Genomic DNA, 21,880 nt, shown 5'->3' on the forward strand with positions numbered 1-21,880 from the left:
AGGCAGGGGGAAAAAAGAGACAAAAACTTCTCATCTTCTCTCATTTAATTTAAAATAATAATTGATTCATTAAGCAAATAAGATGTCGAACACTTAAGCAAAAAAATCCTCTCAAACTGAAGATTTTACGACTGTTTTCGTTCAAAAAAATTCAATATTAAAATAGTCTCTCTTAATTAAACCTTTCGTCGACATCGTGATCGTTAAGTATGTGAATTTAAAATTAATACGTATTTGGTTTATCTTCGGCTCGATAGAGCAATAAAAAAGCACTTCAGTCCCACGATATTGCAATCGAATTGGCATTATGAACGAACTAAATGGTTTCGTTAATGCTTTATGAATATATATTTTAAATGAAACACAAAGAAACAGCAGGCTTCACTTAATTAAAAGAAAATATTCTAGAATATTATATATATTTTCTAAGGCTTTTTTTGTTAATTTGTTTCAGTCTGAATAGAATCAATGTGACTTACAAATTACTAAGTTATTAGTTTTTCAAAATTGTACTCCTTACTGAGTTTTTTTTTTGTTTTGAATAAGAAAAAGTTAAATGGTTTTTATTAGTTTCGATACCGTAACAAATATAAATAAATAAAATTTTCTGTAAATTGTGTTACTTAAAAAACTAGCATCCAGCAAATCTCTTACAAGTAACCAGTTTGATACATATATTACGCAGTAAAAACAAAGAACAATACAAATTTCAATAATATAATAATGCAAGCACATGGCGAAGGCTTTCAACCACCTTTAAGTATGTGGTTGAGGTCTCAACAGTAGCAAATACACGCCAATTTCATAACACAAAATGAGATAGCATTGAGTGCTAACAACACGCCACACAACCAATAAAATTACTTGCCAAATTTCGGTATTCTGTCCTAGACCGTATCAACGTTTGATTACAGACTTGTGACCCACCCACTTATAGAACGAATAGTTCGTCATGTCCAAATAAATCATGTACAAAGGTTAATGAACATCTACTCCCAATATAAAGTAATTACAATATGCAAGCTATTACAATTTATTTGAAAAATTTAGTTCAAAGCACTTATCCAGTAATGCAGTAAGGAGCATAAAAGTGATCGTAAAAATCACGTTTAAAGCTCAGTGTGTTTTGTGCTTAATTGAGACATTTTGAGTGATCACAGAATTTGGAATATTTTAGATTTGAACAAGAACAAATTAGAAATGTTTTACTTTGTGATTTCATAATTATCTGTTTTCCTGTTGAAAATTCGAACATAACGAAACTGGTACTATAAAAAAAAACTTCCCACCCTTCGAACCGAAACGCATTACTGCTTCACGACAGAAATAGGCGGGGTGGTGGTACCTACCCGTGCGGACTCCCAAGAGGTCCTACCACCATTCTCCATTTGCTTTGCAAAGGCTGATCGGCGTTCTTTAATTTTTTCAATGACGTAGTTTTTAGGCCTTGGCGCGCAGGTAAATAGAATGCCAACTGTTATTATAAGTTTATTCTTTGGGCGTTTCGACTTAAGTTATTTATTTTGTATTTAAGAAATTAATAAGCTGGGAGCCGCGTTCTGTTCATAAATCATCAAACTACAAACTACAAAACTTTATATTGCTATCATAATAAAGATAAGCAGCTTGTACAAGGGCTATTTATGAATACATCTTTTTAAATTCTTTGAAAAACGAAATTAAATATAAACCCATGCATTTGATACTAAAACTTCGTGTGCTGGCCACATCTATAGATTATAAGGTCTATACTCTAAATGAATTATTTTCGAAGCGTATAAATTCCGTCTTGGACTCATACAGTTCACCTCCAGCCGAGGCGATTACGAATTTGTCATGCGACTGCACGCCGCGTTATGTCGTTACGTGTGTAAACTTCTTTATACTGTATTCATGTATTTTTTTACGGTTTTATTCAGTTATTAATTAGAGAATGTCCGTTTGTTCATCCATTTTTAGCACACGCTATCGTAGCATCTGTTATAACAAACCGGAAATTTTATAATATTTTTGCATATTAATCAACGGTCTTTATTGTAAACGCTTATATATATTATGATGGCAGAATCTGTCCAACGACATAAAAAGCGGGTATACGGCCAATGTTACACCGAGCTACAGAAGCTACTTCTTATTTTGAGGCTAGCACTGGTATATCATCAGCAAAAGTGTTACAGCTGTGTATATATGAGTATTTCTGGTGGTAGAATCTCTTGTGAGTCCGCACAGATAGGTATCACCACCTCGTCTATTTCTGCCGTGAAGCAGTAATATATTTCTGTTTGAAGGGTGGGGCAGCTGTTGTAACTATACTGAGATCTTACAATTTATATCTCAAGGTGGGTGGCGGCATTTACGTTGTAGATGTCTATAGGCTCCAGTAACCACTTAACATCAAGTGGGCTGTGTGCTCGTCCACCCATGTAAAAAAAATCGAAATAATTTTATAACTCCGTTATTATTTTCCGAAAGAAAACACGTTGATAGAACTTTGGAGGCGAATACAACATGAAAATCGCCACCTCCGATCCACAGGACGCCAGACCGGCGGCTGTCGTCTTAATGCTAATACTATTGCTTTATTTTCAAACTTATATCGATACGTATCGACGAGGCCTGAAGGATAAGACGTCCGGTGCATACGTGTTGAGCGATGCACCAGTGTTCTCGAAGCTCAGGCGGGTACCAATTTTTGTAATGAAATACGTACTCAACAAATGTTCACGATTGACTTCCACGGTGAAGGAATAACATCGTGTAATAAAAATGAAACCCGCAAAATTATAATTTGCATAATTACTGGTGGTAAGACCTCTTGTGGGTCCGCGCGGGTAGGTACCACCACCCTGCCTATTTCTGCCGTGAAGCAGTAATGCATTTCGGTTTGAAGGGTGGGGCAGCCGTTGTAAGTATACTTGAGACCCTAGAACTTATATCTCAAGGTGGCTGGCGCATTTACGTTGTGGATCCGTCACCCCGATAGAAGTTAAAGACTTGATCAAAGACCTACGTCCTCGCAAGGCTCCCGGTTCCGACGGTATATCTAACCGCGTTATCAAACTTCTACCCGTCCAACTCATCGTGATGTTGGCATCTATTTTCAATGCCGCTATGGCGAACTGTATCTTTCCCGCGATGTGGAAAGAAGCGGACGTTATCGGCATACATAAACCCGGTAAACCAAAAAATCATCCGACGAGCTACCGCCCGATTAGCCTCCTCATGTCTCTAGGCAAACTGTATGAGCGTCTGCTCTACAAACGCCTCAGAGACTTCGTCTCATCCAAGGGCATTCTCATCGATGAACAATTCGGATTCCGTACAAATCACTCATGCGTTCAACAGGTGCACCGCCTCACGGAGCACATTCTTGTGGGGCTTAATCGACCAAAACCGTTATACACGGGAGCTCTCTTCTTCGACGTCGCAAAAGCGTTCGACAAAGTCTGGCACAATGGTTTGATTTTCAAACTATTCAACATGGGCGTGCCGGATAGTCTCGTGCTCATCATACGGGACTTCTTGTCGAACCGCTCTTTTCGATATCGAGTCGAGGGAACCCGCTCCTCCCCACGACCTCTCACAGCTGGAGTCCCGCAAGGCTCTGTCCTCTCACCCCTCCTATTTAGCTTATTCGTCAACGATATTCCCCGGTCGCCGCCGACCCATTTAGCTTTATTCGCCGACGACACGACTGTTTACTATTCTAGTAGAAATAAGTCCCTAATCGCGAAGAAGCTTCAGAGCGCAGCCCTAGCCCTAGGACAGTGGTTCCGAAAATGGCGCATAGACATCAACCCAGCGAAAAGTACTACGGTGCTATTTCAGAGGGGAAGCTCCACACGGATTTCCTCCCGGATTAGGAGGAGGAATCTCACACCCCCGATTACTCTCTTTAGACAACCCATACCCTGGGCCAGGAAGGTCAAGTACCTGGGCGTTACCCTGGATGCATCGATGACATTCCGCCCGCATATAAAATCAGTCCGTGACCGTGCCGCGTTTATTCTCGGTAGACTCTACCCCATGATCTGTAAGCGAAGTAAAATGTCCCTTCGGAACAAGGTGACACTTTACAAAACTTGCATAAGGCCCGTCATGACTTACGCGAGTGTGGTGTTCGCTCACGCGGCCCGCACACACATAGACACCCTCCAATCCCTACAATCCCGCTTTTGCAGGTTAGCTGTCGGGGCTCCGTGGTTCGTGAGGAACGTTGACCTACACGACGACCTGGGCCTCGAATCAATTCGGAAATACATGAAGTCAGCGTCGGAACGATACTTCGATAAGGCTATGCGTCATGATAATCGCCTTATCGTAGCCGCCGCTGACTACTCCCCGAATCCTGATCATGCAGGAGCCAGTCACCGTCGACGCCCTAGACACGTCCTTACGGATCCATCAGATCCAATAACCTTTGCATTAGATGCCTTCAGCTCTAATTCTAGGGGCAGGCTTAGGGACCCCGGTAACCGTACTCGTCGAACTCGACAAAGAGGTCGACGTGCAACCTAACCCATGCATCAGCCCGCTGAGTTTCTCGCCGGATCTTCTCAGCGGGTCGCGATTCCGATCCGGTAGTAGATTCATTCGCGAAACAATTGCTCTTGAGTTGTTAGGTCTCCTTCGGAGGCGCTCGGGCAGTTGTTAGCAAATCCCACCCCTCTTGGCTGAGCCTTTGCTCGCCCACCTGTCCTGGTGAAACTGGAAAGGCCTTCGGGCCACCAGTAAACTTTCAATCATAAAAAAAAAAAAAAACGTTGTGGATGTCTATGGGCTCCAGTAACTACTTAACACCAGGTGGGCTATGAGCTCGTCCACCCAAGCAATAAAAAAAATTAAAAAAAAAGCATATTCTGATTTACAAATCCAGGAAATCCGCTCTTCATTTCTGCATCTTCTCCTATTTGCCTCATTGTTTAATTCTAAAACGTTCTACCTCAACAGTTGAAGATACATTTTGTTCTAAATATAACTTATCCTTAAAATTAAATTCTAATAAATAAAACCAACGGAAGTCTATTCGATTATTATATATTCGATCGTAACATTTTACAATCGCATAGATTACGAAAAGAGAGAATCGATAATTTTTTTTTCGAACATACGTGTTCCGCGTGTTATGTTTTGGGATCATTCGATTAACTATTGACAATAATGTTTAAGCCACTGTTGGGTACTGCAGAGGCTCACCGAGTTCGAATTGCTGTCTGTCTAACCTTTATTCCGTCGAATTAAAGTTGCAATTAAAGAGTTACGTTTTTTTAGTTTGGTTTGCCGATTTGGATTATAAAATTATATGACCCGAGTGTTTGAAAACAGTCGACGGATCGTAATGTCTTTGTATGGACGTCCTGTCGGGCGTGACTCGTATAATTTTAATAGCATTATTAATTTTGCTTTGAAAAAGCGTAAACATAAGTTGAAATGGTTTATTGGTTGTATAAATCTTATTTTTACTGTAATTTCCGCGGGCACGATGTTATTGTCGTTAATGTGTTCCTAAGTTGTGTGAGTTAGATTTTAATTTGTTTGTTGGAGCATTTATACCGTAGACTTCCAATAAATTGAATAGCATTTTTTCCAGTTATGTAACTATAAAATTATACTTAGATTTGCCTTTATTGTTCATGATACCATTTGTTTTATTTGTTAGTATAAGCAAACATGTAGACAGTCAAACTGAAGAGCGGTGACCACCAATCCGATCGATAGCTGACGCCAATTTTCTGAAGGCATAACGTTGAAATTTCGTAGACTATACCAACTTACAGATTGAAATATAAAAGGAAGACTTTTTGAGGTAGAAGTAGGAATATACTCTTGTGTTTCCCCAAACAACCCAACAATTAGTTTGTACTAATTGACTTATACAATAATATATATTGATTTATAGTTTTCTCAAAAATTACGTGTTGAATATGAATTATGTTAAATTGCTAAGTAAAAATTTTTTACAAGTTCATATTTCACAACTTTGCATATGAAGAATACATGGTGGGCAAATCCCTTGTCACGTGAAGCTGTGCCTCTTTGTAAATTGTACTACTGATACTCCAATTTGTGATAAAGGTTAGTGAACTGAGTTTTCTATTAGAGTATATTGTTAGGTAATCTTTCGAGTAACTAACATACACTCAATGAAAATTACTGTTTCATTTTCTCTGTTTTCATTGACTTTTTTTTTATTCGCCTTACTGGTAGGACCTCTTGTGATTACTGGTGGTAGGACCTCTTGTGAGTCCGTGCGGGTAGGTACCATCACCCCACCTATTTCTGCCGTGAAGCAGTAATCCGTTTCGGTTTGAAGGGCGGGGCAGCCGTTGTAACTATACTTGAGACCTTAGAACTTATATCTCAAGGTGGGTGGCGCATTTACGTTGTAGATGTCTATGGGCTCCAGTAACCACTCAACACCAGGTGGGCTGTGAGCTCATCCACCCATCTAAACAATAAAAAGAAGAAGAAAAAAAACCGATAAAGCAAGGTAAATTCTGAATTTCATTATGTGCCTCTATGTATGACCAATAAGAACAAACACGACTGAAGCTAATCTAAAATTTAATCTCTTCATTTCTCGGATAATTAAGTTAACGATTTATTTTCGAACGGTTAAACGAAGAAAGTCTCCGGGTGACCATTTTCCTGATACCAATATGCAGTATCCATCGATTCGCCATTTTATGTTTTTTTTTGTTCCCGACGTAGCCCAGAACCTTTCTTGTTTTTTGTATGTATTCAATGAGGTTGAATATTTTCTATAGAATTTAAGCGGTCGACCCTACTATCACGTTTTTTTTTTTGGCTATTTTATTAATTATTAAGAATATGTCATTGTATGAATACGCTTTGAAGTCATTTAGCTCATTAATTTGTCTCAAAGTCACATTGTTCGTAATTCATGGAAAGGTTTCAGTTAAAAAAATAGAAAAATATGTTTTTTTCGGTATTTTGAAGTTATTCAAAAGATATGAATACAATATATAAAATATTGCTGTAGTTTTTCTAATTTTCAAGAAGCCAATTTTAATAAACAGTTTTAAATTACTATAGCTTAACAAAAATGAAATGTAATATCCATCGAAATTTTCAACTCATACAATTTGTAAATTCTTTGAAATCATTTTAATAATAATAGCTTCATTTAAGTTAAAGTAGGTACTTTGAAAACTTTTACAGATTCGACGTAAATATTTGCACACAATATTACTAACGCAAATCGATGATTTCAAAGAAATTACGAACGGACAAAACTTTTAGATTGAAGAGGCTTTTCAGCTTCGAAAAAAATATTTTGAATTTTATTTGACCTCATTGAAACGCTGTAGCGTTTTTATTGTGCCAATAGCACTTACAATATCACTACAATCTGAGAATGTATATTTTATAAGCCGATTATAAATAAGCATTGGTCTCCGAGAAGGATTCATCATTTAAATAACTGTACAATAACAAATTCAATGTTAAAATCTCTTACAAGATAACGCTACTTGAAATAATAAAGGCAATTGAACTTTGTTCATGAATAACAAACCTTCATACAAGATCAATCGCTTAAATAGGGTTATTAAGCTATTGCGTAGCTTTTATCACGGGCCTTGAGAATCATGCCGAATCATGAAATTCCGTAACGAAAAAAACATTACACCCTTCACTCCGCCTACCGTGTAGCTCGCGTTCAACACATTCACACGTTGCGCTTGTGTAGTGTTTGTAAATAAGCGCGTGGCGTGACGTCACACTGCATGCGCATCATGAAAAGTCTACCCATCTCTCTCTCGCGCGGTCTAGCTTATGAGTGTGAAGGGGACAGTTAAGGTTTTGCTTTTATTAATGTTTAATATAGCGTGGTCTTGTTTTATTATTGTTTTAATATTAAATTATCATTGTCTAATTATAATTGCATAAGTAGATAAAAAATGCTATGCAATAGCTTTACCGCGGCAATTCCCGAGTGCCATACTTTTTTTTAAACCGGCAGATTATACTTAGATAGATTCCAGGTGTTTTGAGTACAATGTTCTTATGTAACCGTACTCAGGCGGAGCGGGTCTTAGAGTTTCATCAAAATACACCTACCCACATTTTTAAACTATCAATAATAAAACTGGGAACAAATCACACACGGTCACCAGGCCCCAATTTAGGATTCCCTGTGTTGTACATGATGGGTACCAGAGACTGATAACATACATTTAAACACAACTATTATACTCGTACAACGACACGTGACAATTACGTGACAATTAGAAACGGAGCTTGAAATGTTCGCCGTGGCCGAAATCGGAAAAAGATAGTAGTAGTTTTTTTTTATGATTGAAAGATTACTGGTGGCCTGAAGGTCTTTCCAGTTTCAACAGGACAGAAGAAGAAGAAGAAGGGTCGTCGTACCCCCTTTCGGGGGCACGGAACGGGCCTCGGGGCAAACCCCACTGCCCGGAACGAAGCTCCCTGCCACACAGGGCAGGGGTGAAATGTTTGCAAGACGGGATTAGGGGGGGCTGTTCGTATGCGCGTTCGGCGCACTCCACATCGACAAAAATATATACATAAACATAATACGATGAGCTTGATCTTAAGCGATGGCTTGATGCCCGCGGAGGTGGCACCCCGGCGCCGGCTGCTGTCCTCTGCTCTTTTTCCCTAACTACTAACTATAACTAACTAAAACTAAACTACGATACTAACTATTAACTACTACTATTTACAATATCGACACCTCCTACGTATAATATCGTAACTCTATTTTATCAACTTTACAGTATCGCAATTCAAAGTTATGCAAGCAGATTTTTGATGATAGTGTAGTCAAATCAGCTCATTTAAGAATCAAAACTGGCATACGGATATATTTTTAGGAACGGAATATTACTACTAAAAAGGTTTTTTGAATTTTTTGCTAGAATTTCTTAAAAGTCACATACGGTTTTCTACTACGGTAAATATCAATGGTATTTCGTTGTATGTAGTACTTACTATACTTTAGGTTGATATATATGTAGGATTAAGTAGGGTATGTTACACGTACGATAACTTACATTGGAACTAATCAAATAATAATGTGTCTTGGGTTACAGTTACCATAATATACAATGGAACAAAGACGTTCATAGCATAAGTGTTATTAAGGGGAATAATTAAAATAAAATAATTATCTTCCATTATACTGAAATATAATGTATTTCGTAATCAAAACAGTCCAAATAAACATTCCCTCTAAGAAAATAAAAATATTTATTCATTACTTGAATATTCGTAAAAAATTCAATCAGTATTGTGCAGTCTCTAAAATCACATAGATTCAAATTTTCAGTACAAAAAATAAAAAGAAATTATTAAAAACTATGTAATATTAAAAAAAAAATACATTAATTATTACAAAATTACTCTGTATCTAAATCCGGAAAACTGTCGTTACCAGTATCTGGTAGGCTTTGGACAAAATCATAATGAGCGCTGGGTATGATTTGAGATTTGCACATGCTCATCAAACCATCTTTTTTCACCTGAGATATCATCGGCAGCCTATTGGCATACAGTACATCAATATCGATTACACATTGTCGCCTGGTAGACGCTTTTATACATAAATTATGGTAGTCTTCGGCAGGTAAATCATATTTATATAATAATTTATAAGGATCTTCAGGTTTTAAACACCTCTCTTATTTTATTCCATTGAACTTTTTCTCCATTATTACTTTTAACCCCATTGCCCTTTAATAACGTTTTGTAATTAAAAAAATCGGTGTATTGTAATTCTTCTACAATATAAGGCTTTCCTTTTTGCTTAGCCCAGTATACTAAACAAAAACACTCAAATGGTGTATAAGCAAACATATTCTTGGCACATTTTTCTATAAAGGTGTGAACGCTATCGCCTTAATTTTGGTTATGACCAACTTCTAAAAAACAATGATGTAAAGTCACTTTAAAAATAAAAGCGGCAACCGAAGCTTGCTTGTACCTTGATCCTTACGTTTGGAGATGTACTCATACAAACAACTAGCCACTTCGTTTGCCTCGCGATTCCCTTGGACTTCATGCCACATAAAACAAGTACATTCCTGTTCAGTCACATTAAAAACTGTAAAATTAAACATTTAAAGCTTTCTTTTATTATAAAGGATACTTATAGTACCATTTGGAGCAGTAAGAACTTTTGAAAGTCGAAAGTGGCGACTAATAGTTTACCATCTGATACTTTGGCCAGTTCTTTATCGGTCGACTTTTTTGGCGAGCTATCTCTTTATTTTTCATATGTGCTTCATATAATGTGCTTCATATAGTGTCAGACTAGATATATTCTTATAGATATGACACTTGTCACATCGGTATTTCTTTGGCATATAAAAATTAATCTTAAAGTCGATTTTAACGATGTCGCGATATTGCCGTTCAGAACTAGCTTTTGGAGAGTATGTTAGTGTACTAAATCACTTATTATACCACTCAAACAAGCGATGGAACTTTAGATCTCCGTCTAGGTAAATTTTACCACTTCCTTGGCGAGAGTAATGAGACTCTACAGGCTGAAGAGATTTTATGTGATCGCATATACTTCTGATAACATCCCTAGTTATTACTTTGCGATGATTAGTATGACGCCCTCGCAGATCCGCTTCTATCAAGCCACTTACCTTACTTACCTTTATTTTCTAAAGACTTATAGACAAATTGTTTACTTAATGGAAATGTGTTTAGAAACATCTTCTTGTACACAATTAAATAGTTTTCCTGGTCGTCTAAAACAGCCCTTGGGAATCTATATATCAAAGTAAACCTACGCCTAGACTCCATATCAGTGAAAATCCGTAGTTTTTTTGTTTGACAACCAAGTTTTCAATAAAGGCTTACTGCTTTTCACGGTTTCCTAAATCTTAAAGCCTATTGAAAATCAATATTCTTTCATCATCACTCATTTTCGTTGACCATTTTAGTCTACAGTTCATATGAAACATAGGACCCAAAATAGGACAAATCCATCTATTGGTTTATCTCATCAATATCTGCGTCAAAAAGGGGCGGTAACTGTGTAAAAGAAAAACAAAAATATATTTTTATTGAGATTTTTTGAAAAGAATACTATACTAAGTTATGCTTCATATCGAAGTACAATATCTTAAGTGTGACATAGGATAAAAAAAGTATAGGAAATTCCAATGTAAAATATCGTAAGGACAGATACGGGACTCATTTATATTTTTTCAATAGTAAAGTATCGTAAGTATTTACTTACGATATTGGAGAAGGATCTAAATTCAACGTATAGTATAGTATATATATACTTACGATATTTTACTGTGGGTATTATACTATTTCATATTATTATATTTTAAATAAATCATAAAATCATTATTCATATTGTAAAACATATAAATTTCCTTGTACTCTCGTAGCATTCTCCACAAAAGGGTTGGATGTACACACATCATCACCATAAGTTGAATTAATAGCGTTTACCGGTTTTTGCCAATCAAATTATCACATTGTTTTACCGGTTTAATTACTGCATCAATCATTCGTTTTGACCTAGATGACATAGTTGATAGTTAATCTTATACTTACTGTCCATTAAATAATATAAATCAGTACATTTTTTAAAAATGTGATATTAGCTGCGCTGGTGCTCCTCTCCAGCGTATTCAATCGTTACTACTACTTACCATTCCTTCGTGCGGCTAAACGATCCCTCGTCTCCCGCGTACAGCACACTAACTGCACTATACGATTTATTACTACGGTAAATATGAACATACGACAATATGCACTCTCAATATCTTTGGTTCTATTGCAAATATTTTTTTTATTATTAGATGAAACGATAAACGATATTATAAAGTATTTGAAAATCTAAAAATGTCATTTTCGTAAATTTGTTGGTTACGATAATATACGTAGGAGGTGTCGATATATACAAAGCGGGACAACAGTCAGCACCGTGGGGCCCGCCACCGGCCCCATGCCGCGGCCCCACCTCTACAAGTCAGAGGGGGAGCCGCGGCACTAGTTTGGCGCTCACCCGCTAAGGGCTCCCCAGAAGGGGAAGACCGTCGCGGGGAGGGACCGACGTAAAGTCACTCCCCTTAAGGGGGTGTGGTCCACCCAAACGGGCGGTAGAGTGGGTCCCCATAGGGGGCACCCCAACAGTGTGGGGGGAAATGAAGAGTGTGGACAGCTCAGTCCCATGGGGGCACTCATTATGAGCACTCCCATATCACTCCGGTTAAGCCGACTATCTTACCATAGCCGGGGGTTCCAGTAGCTCCCTTGGTAGCGCCCGACCATCAGGTGGTCTGGCGTGCAAGGGAGCTATATTGTGGAGATGCTCGTGGGGTCCACCGTCAGCCCGCTCGTACATATTACGAGCTAGCCTCCGAATGAACTCCTCGAGCGACTCCACATCTAGATCCCGGGCGATTACGTCATTTCTGACGTAACGCCCTGCTCCGACTATCGTGCGAAGAGCCAGATTCTGCTGGGCCTGTAACTTCACCCGCATGATCTGCGGGATGAGGTGATACCAGGCCGCAGCTGCGTACGTGATACGGGAACGAACATACGTCTTGTAAATGCCGAGTCTAGTCCTGGTCGGCAACCTGGAGGCCAACACCGGCCGGAGGAGAAACCTCGCATAGCGGGCGGCCGCCAACGCCGACTTGGCGTGGGCGGTCATCCTCAAACTCCTGTCGATATTGACTCCCAGGTATCGGACACTGGGCCTAAACTCGACATTGACTCCACAGAGACTGAGCTGTCCTGGGACGACTCTTGTGCGGACCGGACCGAAGAGGATAGCCGCGGTCTTCCCCACGTTGACCGCGACCCTCCATCGGTCCAGCCACTGGGGCAGTAGGTCCAACAGCCTCTGCATCCTCAAAATGGCCGCAGAGGGGAAATTAGAGGACGCGAAGTAGGCGCTGTCGTCGGCAAACAGCGCCAACTTCACGTCCGCTTCCCACGCTTGGAGGTTGCCCTCAAGCGTGGGAATGTCGTTGGTGTAGAGAGCGTAGAGGACTGGTGCCAGGACGCTTCCCTGGGGAACTCCGGCCGTGACTGGGCGCACCGACGACTTTGCGCCCTCGACCGCGACAAGGAAGGATCTTCCCTCCAGGTACGACCCCAGCAGTCGCACATAGGCGTGCTGGAGGTTCGTGTTCTGCAACAGCTTGTAGATCAGTCCCGCATGCCAGACACGGTCGAAGGCCTTCTCGATATCGAGAAAGACTGCGGCTGTGTACTGGCGCGCGTTGGACCGATCCGCCAAGTGGTGCATAACGCGGACCAATTGCAGCGTTGTCGAGTGACCGCTGCGAAACCCGAATTGCTCGGGTCTGAGAAGGATGTGCGGCGACACCCTTCTCAGCAGCAGCCGCTCGAACAACTTGCCCATATGCGACAGCAGAGTGATCGGACGATAACTGGAGGGATTTCTCCTATCCTTGCCGGGTTTGGGCAGGGCAATAACCTTGCCCATATTTCCAAGTTCCCGGGAAGTGTCCTGTGGACAGAATGGAATTGAACAGTCGTGTCATGAATGACACGACCGTTTCGGGGAAGTGGAAAAATGCGAGGGAGGGAATACCGTCCTCGTCCGGCGCCTTGCGCCTCTTCATCCGCTTGATGGAGAGGCGCAATTCACTGGGAGTGATGAAATCACCATCTCCCAACGGTGGCACCGGGGAGGAGAGTAGGCTTGCTACGCTCTCTTCCACCGATTGGTGGAATGCGGCCTCTGAGGGTGCAGAGTTATTTGGAGCGAACTGCCGCTCCAGCATTACGGCCAGGACATCGGCGCGGGCCTGAGCCGAGAAGCATCGGTTGCCCCTCTCGTCCACGAGTGGACAAGTCGGGGCAGGCCGATTTGAGAGCTGGCGGCAAAGTCGGTGGAGGGACACGGACGAGGGGTTCTCACGGGCCTCCTCGATCCGTTCCAACAGGACAGGCGAGCAAAGGCTCAGCCAAGAGGAGTGGGATTTGCTAACAACTGCCCGAGCGCCTCCGAAGGAGACCTGTCAACTCAAGAAGTAGTAGTAGTACGGTTAAACACATACATATGTCGGAGACGGTCATTAGTTTAGTAGCTAAACAAAATGCAGCACGATTCCCGGGAGATGGCAGCACGATTACGGTTTCGAAACTCGGCTAACTTCGTCCTACTACAGAGCCTAGCCGATGGAGGCGCGTAGATGGCATCACACTTACCAACCAGCCTTCTCGAAGAACGGTGCCTCCGTCCTAAGAACTGTCATTCGTTTTCGTTCGCTAACGTCAAGAGAAGATTTCTAAATTGTTTTAAGACAACAAACGTGATATGTGTACTCCATATTTCTCTTAGCTCGATCACCCTATTGGCCCCTACGATGTCTGACGATAGTGTTAATGTGGCCTAATGTCGGAATCGAACCCACGACATTCGGCATAACAGTTAGGGGCACTGAATACTGCACCACCAATGCCAGACAACTTCTCTGAAGTGCCACAACCACTATGCAAAGTTCCAACTAAAGAATTAAATACCAAGTAGCAAACAAAGCCCCAAATATATTTTTTACACATTGGAAAATTAATTTTATCTGTCTATGTATGTATAACTTTATGTTAGGTGGCTGTTCTGGCAAAACCATTTTGAGCGCCTTAGTCAGGTGGATGAGCTCACATACCATCAGAAGTTAAGCGGCTATAAGTAGCCATTAGACTCCATAATGATAATGCCGTGGCTCTCCTTTAGGCAAAGATCAGAGTCTCATTTGCATTTCAAAATAGTTTCTATGTAAAACCCTGATACCAGACAACTTCTCTGAAGTGCCACAACCACTACGCAAAGTTCCAACTAAAACCAAAATATAACGCTTCAAAGAATTGAATACCAACTAATAAACAAAACCCCAAACATTTTTTTTACACATTAGAAAATTAATTTTATCTTTCTATGTATGTATAACTTTATCGTAGCTGTTCTAGCAAAATCATTTTGAACGCCTTAGTTAGGCGAATGAGCTCACCATCAGAAGTCAAGCGGCTATAGTAGCCATTAGACTTCATAACGATAATGCTGCGGCTCTCCTTTAGGCAAAGATCAGAGTCTCATTTGCATTTCAAAATAGTTTCCATGTATTACCCTTCAGAGTGCAACGCGTCAATACATTGCGGTAGAAATACAGTAATACCAGCACCCTCAAGCCAATAATAAGCCATAATGTTTGATAAGTATATAAAAAACGTAGGTAAAAGTGATTCAATCGTTAATGTCCAAGATATCGCATTAGCAGCCATCAAGGGCAAATAACATGTGATTCAAGTGAATTTTAATTTACCACTGTTGTTACTGTAAAAAAAAACTTGCTTCAAATACATATCGGACTTTCTTGCTACCTATATATTATTCACATCATTAATGTTGTTTGGGAATCTCATAAAAACAAACCTTACCCAAAATTATCTTCTTACATTCCAAAACTTACCTCCGGGCCACTGAAATATCTTCAAACGAGTCCAAAGTAATTTCTCCGAAAGGGTTTCGTTCAATCTAACTTCGACCCGTACGAACTAACATACAAAAGGGAACAAAATAAAAACTATGTAATCGAATGATACCAGAACATTCCCAGAGGACGAACCATCCGATACTAAACTCGTATTGTTAAGAACCGCTTTCGCGACTGACAGCATCAATTAAAACTTGACAGCGCGGTCTCGTGTTTCAAAGAGACTATACCTCATGGAAGCGCACTAGTAATGGACCATCAATATTAAAAAGGTATTTTTTAATAACTTCGATGTGTGATGGGAGTTTTGAAAATTAGCTGAGCACCTGTTTATCGTCTGGTGTCTGTCGGGGCTAACGGACGCGTGATCTTTTGGCCTTTTGAGGGATGCGATGAACTTCTATTACAATAAAATTAAACTTCGTTCGCAGGTGAGCATACAGACTCTCTGACGATCAGTGGTCATTGTCGCTCATGGACATTGACAATGCTAATCTTAGACTGAAAATGTTTAAAGATTTGTAAAATTTAATTAGAGCTCTGTTGTCAGTGAATCACACTTGACAAATCCGTATCGAAAATGTTGATGTGCATCAAATATTGTTTGTTTTATGTTGTATATTGTTTTCATTTTTATTATCAAACTATTAGGTAATACTTATTATTACCCAAATATTATTGCCGCAAATTTTATTATTTTAATTAGTAATGATAGAATGAACTTTGATGAATAATTCAATGAAATCTTGTTTCGATTAAGTTAGTTTTTATTTTTATTTAATTTACACTATTTAACATTAAATTCACAATTTTTAATACTGTGATGTAAGAGAATAAAATAAAATAATAAAGTTTTTCGTAATAATTATAGAGCGAGCAGTTGAGGATATTTTTGATATGAATGATAAAATCAACATTCTGAAATTTAAACATTGTTTTATTTAAATAAAACTAAACTAAACGGAAGATAAACCTATATGTTAGCGAAAATCCATTTTAGAGTTTACACAACCAACAATGGTGGCCGAATTTTTTACTGGCGGTAGGACCTCTTATTTACTGGTGATAGGACCTCTTGTTTACTGGTGGTAGGACCTCTTGTGAGTCCGCACGGGTAGGTATCAGCACCCAACCTATTTCTGCCGTGAAGCAGTAATGCGTTTCGGTTTGAAGGGTGGGGCAGCCGTTGTAATTATACTTGAGACCTTAGAACTTATATCTCATGGTGGGTGGTGCATTTACGTCGTAGATGTCTATGGGCTCCAGCAACCACTTAACACCAGGTGGGCTGTGAGCTCGTCCACTCATCCAAGCAATAAAAAAAAACATCATTAGAAATTCGAACTAGGTCAAAGTAGATGGAACTTTAAATGATTATAAAATATAAGTTGAACTATTTTGCGGTTTCTATATCCAAGTTTATTGGACGGATAACGGATTGTTAGCAATAAAATCTGACTGATTTAATACTAACAGCTGATTCATCTGTAAACAAGCAGTTAAAATGTATTCATATAATTTATAACTTCGGACGGTGTAATGAAGATATTTTCAACAGCAGATGATTGTAGTTTCGCATGAGTATTAGGTATACTGTTTTTTTTTTTAACGAATCTACAGATCTAAGAATAGCTCTGAAAATAGTTTCTGGCCATGTAATTGGCATGAATTCAGTATGATATAATCAAAAAGCTACATTTAATTCGTTGCGTAAAACATAGACATTAAAACCACTCGCAAAAGTCACCGTGTAATAAAATTAACACGGTGTGTGGCCGGATTATTATTTAGATTACGCGCCTAACGACCTGAATAGCTTTGTTTATTTACAAAACGTTTCAAGTGTCAATGATCCCAACGATTACCAACTCTAACCTTTGACTAGGTACGATTTCGAAATTTAATGCATTCAATTTATCCGAGCAGCGTCACAGAATTCATTTATCATTCGTGTTGGAAACTGCGGACTAAATTCGCATTAGCCTGCAAAAACATCGATGGATAAAATCGTGCGTGTTGTAATCGCTTAAGCAAACGCTCCAACCATCGAATCCTCTGGAAAAGCAAACACGCGGCTTCAAGTGAATCCTTTAAATAATCCAGTACGGTAAGCCGACGAGTCGCTGTCAACATTCGTCTAGTGAATTCCTTAACAGGCGTCAAAGTTGCGAACGTATTTACATTTTCACACATAAAGTAAATTCCACGTATCCGGAACTTTGCGAGAGGCAAACGAAAATAGCGATTCATCACAAGTTTTAATCTGTTACAGAGTTTGGCCCACTTGCGGTTTAGAGAAAGACAAACGCGCGGTTCGAACGTTGTCCGCGTAATCCAGTGCGTTAGAAACGCCAGGTAAATTTTATATGTTTTTTTTCTACCTATGCTGATAGCCTTAAGAGGCTATATCAGCTTGGCCCTAACGTGTAGGTGAGCTCACGGGCTCAAACCGGAGTGGTGCTAATACTGACCCTAGCAAGAGCAGTGCTTCGCAGAATCTACCACCGGATCGGAAACGCGACCCACTGAGAAGATCCGGCGAGAAACTCAGTGGGCTGTGTATGTGGGCTAATTCGCTCGTCGAGCCCTTCGTCGCAAGCGACGGATTCGACGAGGACGGTTACCGGTGCTTGTGGTACCCAAAGGCACCGTTAATGGATCAGGAGGATCCCTAATGACGTGTTTTGGGCATTTTTGAATCAGACGCTGATGTATCCATTTTAAATTGTAAAAACAATTTGAATTTGTTCATATTAGGGATTTTAAAGATATTTGAATAATGTAACTAACATTGTATAATTTATTGCTTATTATACTCGCAGTAAGTAGTTGAATATCGAGGGCAAAACGTATTTTATATCAATCTGCGTAGGAGTGATTATTGCTTGCAGAATTTGAAATGGAAAACATTTCCATGTTTAGTGACAATTTCTCCTCCCGATCTTGTTATCTTTGGCATTTTATTGTACTGAAGGAACTAGTTTGTTCTTATTGTCGCTGAGACAAAACGAAATGGCATGTAACGTAATGTTGAGCAAATAAAATGTAGAAAACAGTGCAGTCACCATCTTGCAAGTTGTATATTTTAAACGATGCGTTGTAAACTAGGTTGTAGATTCATGGCAACATCAAAAAGTATTTAGTTGTACGTTTTTTTATCTGTGAAGGCAATTGGTATTAAAATTTTAAATAGAATTTGGAGACCTGCGACAATAATATTTCGTAAGCGGTTAGTACAGCATATATGTATTAGATAAAATTATTATGCTTAACCAATTAATTGAATTAAAAAAAGAACGTAATTAATCAATTAATTTAGACTTTAGAAAGAGATTTCTGTTTCTAATTTGTTAATATTCCTTTCGTTTATTTTTTGTGAAAGCAACTTATGAATGACATCAAATCAATTCTTTAAACACAATTCTGTACGGGGACTGATTTGAAACGTTGAGTCGATGGAAATATAATAATTACTTCTCCAAACAGCTCGTTTGCCGCATCTGATTTTAGCGCGCAAACCACTGCTCTGCAACTTTAAGTACCAACACATTTTATTGTGTGTTTGTTAAAAAAATGTGTTGTTTTTTTTTATTGCTTAGTTGGGTGGACGAGCTCACAGTCCACCTGGTGATAAGTGGTTACTGGAGCCCATAGACATCTACAATGTAAATGCGCCACCCACCTTGAGATATAAGTTCTAAGGTCTCAGTATAGTTACAACGACTACCCCACCCTTCAAACCGAAACGCATTACTGCTTCACGGCAGAAATAGGCGGGGTTGTGGTACCTACCCGTGCGGACTCACAAGAGGTCCTACCACCAGTGATTACACAAATTATAATTTTGCGGGTTTGATTTTTATTACACGATGTTATTCCTTCACCGTGGGGGTCAATCGTGAACATTTGTTAAGTACGTATTTCATTAGAAAAATTGGTACCCGCCTGCGGGATTCGAACACCGGTGCATCGCTACATACGAATGCACCGGACGTCTTATCCTTTAGGCCACGACGACTGTACAACAGCAACAACAACCGTTGTAACAAACAAAATGTATTTTTGCTATTTTATTCTTACTTTCATCGCGTGACAAGCCGATACACGCAACGCAATTTTGATTTATTCAGTTACGTGGCTTTGTTTCGGCAGTCGCCTAATTGGAGCTACGGTCGCATGAAAGAGTTTTAAAAAAGTGATTTTTATTGTGCTCTCGTAAATTGGTGTTATTGATTTCGTGTTTTCACGCAATATTGGCAGTCAATTTAATGAACAATTAAATTGAAATGTGAATTGTAATGCCGAATGTTTTATTTATTATTATTACCTTCCTCAATATGTTGACCGTTTTGTTATGATAATCTCGATAGTTCGATTTTTAAATTATTGTAGTAGTTTCGTAATGGATGATCGAATTAATGTCGTCTTTTATATACATAATTAGATCCAGATTAGAACCGAGTCAGAGATAGGCAGGGCGGTGGTACCTGGGTAAGTACCACCACCCTGCCTATTTCTGCCGTGAAGCAGTAATGCGTTTTAGTTTGAAAGGTGGAGCAGCCGTTGTAACTATACTTGAGACCTTAGAACTTATATCTCAAGGTGGGTGGCGCATTTACGTTATAAATGTCTATGGGATCTAGTAACCACTTAACACCAGGTGAGCTGCGAGCACGTACACCCATCTAAGCAATAAAAATAATAATGAAAAAAATGAGAATAGCGCTATATTCCCAGTATGGCCGCGATTGATTAGCTCTAGAAAACAAATATGAGAAAGCCCTCGGATAAGGTCAACGAACTCAAATCGTTCTTAATATATTATTATACCTTCGATGAACAACTCTTAGTAAACATACCCTAATTACAATAATTCAACGATACAAATAAAACAATGCGTTCGTCCTCTATTAGTACGCATCGTTTGTTTTAGAAATTGACAGAAATACTATTTGCTTACAATACAGCATTCTCGGTCGGACATTAAATGGGCACAAAGGCACAATAACATGTAATTGCAAATGATGCAGTGTCTCATACAGCGTGTTCGTTGCCATTCCATTTACGTCGTGCCACGATTTTATTGCTCCAGCTATTTTGCAAAGATTAAAATACAAACATCACTATGTATATGCAGGTACAGATTTGTTGTGAGTTTTTTAATGCAAACAGCTAAAACAGGTTCTCCGACAAATAGAAATAGAAATAAGTGCAGATTCTCTTTTTCTTTTGAAAGAAAAAAACAGGAGTCTAAACGATCCAGATAATTAGCTTTTAACACACAATTATTTTATTTGTGTATAGTAAATAGCTTGTCAAAAGGAACCATCGTTTGCAATGATGGTAATTACAATCATTTATAATTACTGAACCTGAAATATTATACTATGGTCTTGTAATTAAATTAGTGAGATCTAGTGAGAACCCCTATTCCTCCATATTCCTGTAAAGTTCAGGAACACGAAAGCTGCGCGAAGAAGAAGAAAAAAAGATAGATTAATTAAATGTTCTTAAAATTTGGTATAAGAATGTCGAATTTTAACTGTAGAATTTCTCACTTATTTTTTCCATTCTTAAAGAAAACGGCATCTATCAGGTATTGTACCAACATAATATGTATGTATATATTTAATCTACCTAACTTCTTTTCACTACTACCTATCAAGGCAAAACAGCTTCTCAATGTGGAGGGGTAACAAATGTCGCAGCCAATTCCACATGCGATATATTGATCAGATAAAGACTTCATTGGAAGTTCCTGTGGATAAATTTATGATTCTATTTTCAAAGACTATTATTATACTTCTGTAATCAGAAATTTCGCCAAGACTACACTATAGAAAAATATTAATAAAGACAAACAATATTTAATCTATTCTCAATTTGACCACTAACGTCAAGAACAAAAGTTTGACAATAATTATATAGTATGCATGCGTATGTGCGTTAAATACATGGTAGTGTGTGTAATGTTTTTTTAATTGATTTAACGTATTTCTTAGGCATAATTAAAAAAAATATTAACATTCTGCACTCCTTCTCTATATTCTCTATAAGTGTAGTAAATTTCATACTCCTCCGTCCGCGCAATTTTCATAAAAAGGGATACAAAGTTTTTCCTTCACATATTAATATATAGACTAGAGGTCCCGCAGTAGTCGAAATTCGACTATAATTAATTGGAATTGTAAGTTTGTACACCATCATGGTTGTATTTTATACTTTTTAATCACAAATTTCTCCAAGGCTACACTATTAAAAAATATTAATAAAGTCAAACAATATTTAATCTATTCTCAGTTTGACCACAGACGTCAAGAACAAAAGTTTGACAATAAATAGTATGCATGCGTGTGTGCGTCAAATACATGGTATGTAGTGTGTGTAAG

At 38.8% G+C, this 21,880-nt stretch overlaps 1 long non-coding RNA gene across 1 annotated transcript in view; it reads left to right on the forward strand.

Moving 5' to 3' along the window:
* The window catches only part of LOC149500123 (uncharacterized), a 42,659-nt gene that overhangs the window by 11,377 nt on the left and 9,402 nt on the right, over positions 1-21,880 (forward strand). The window contains exon 3 of the long non-coding RNA XR_016325219.1: positions 17,764-17,846. This is a non-coding gene — a long non-coding RNA (uncharacterized LOC149500123). The remainder of the gene's footprint in view (positions 1-17,763; positions 17,847-21,880) is intronic.

This window comes from Bombyx mandarina, chromosome 23, assembly GCF_030267445.1.
Source record: "Bombyx mandarina strain Sakado chromosome 23, ASM3026744v2".
Lineage (NCBI taxonomy): Eukaryota > Metazoa > Arthropoda > Insecta > Lepidoptera > Bombycidae > Bombyx > Bombyx mandarina.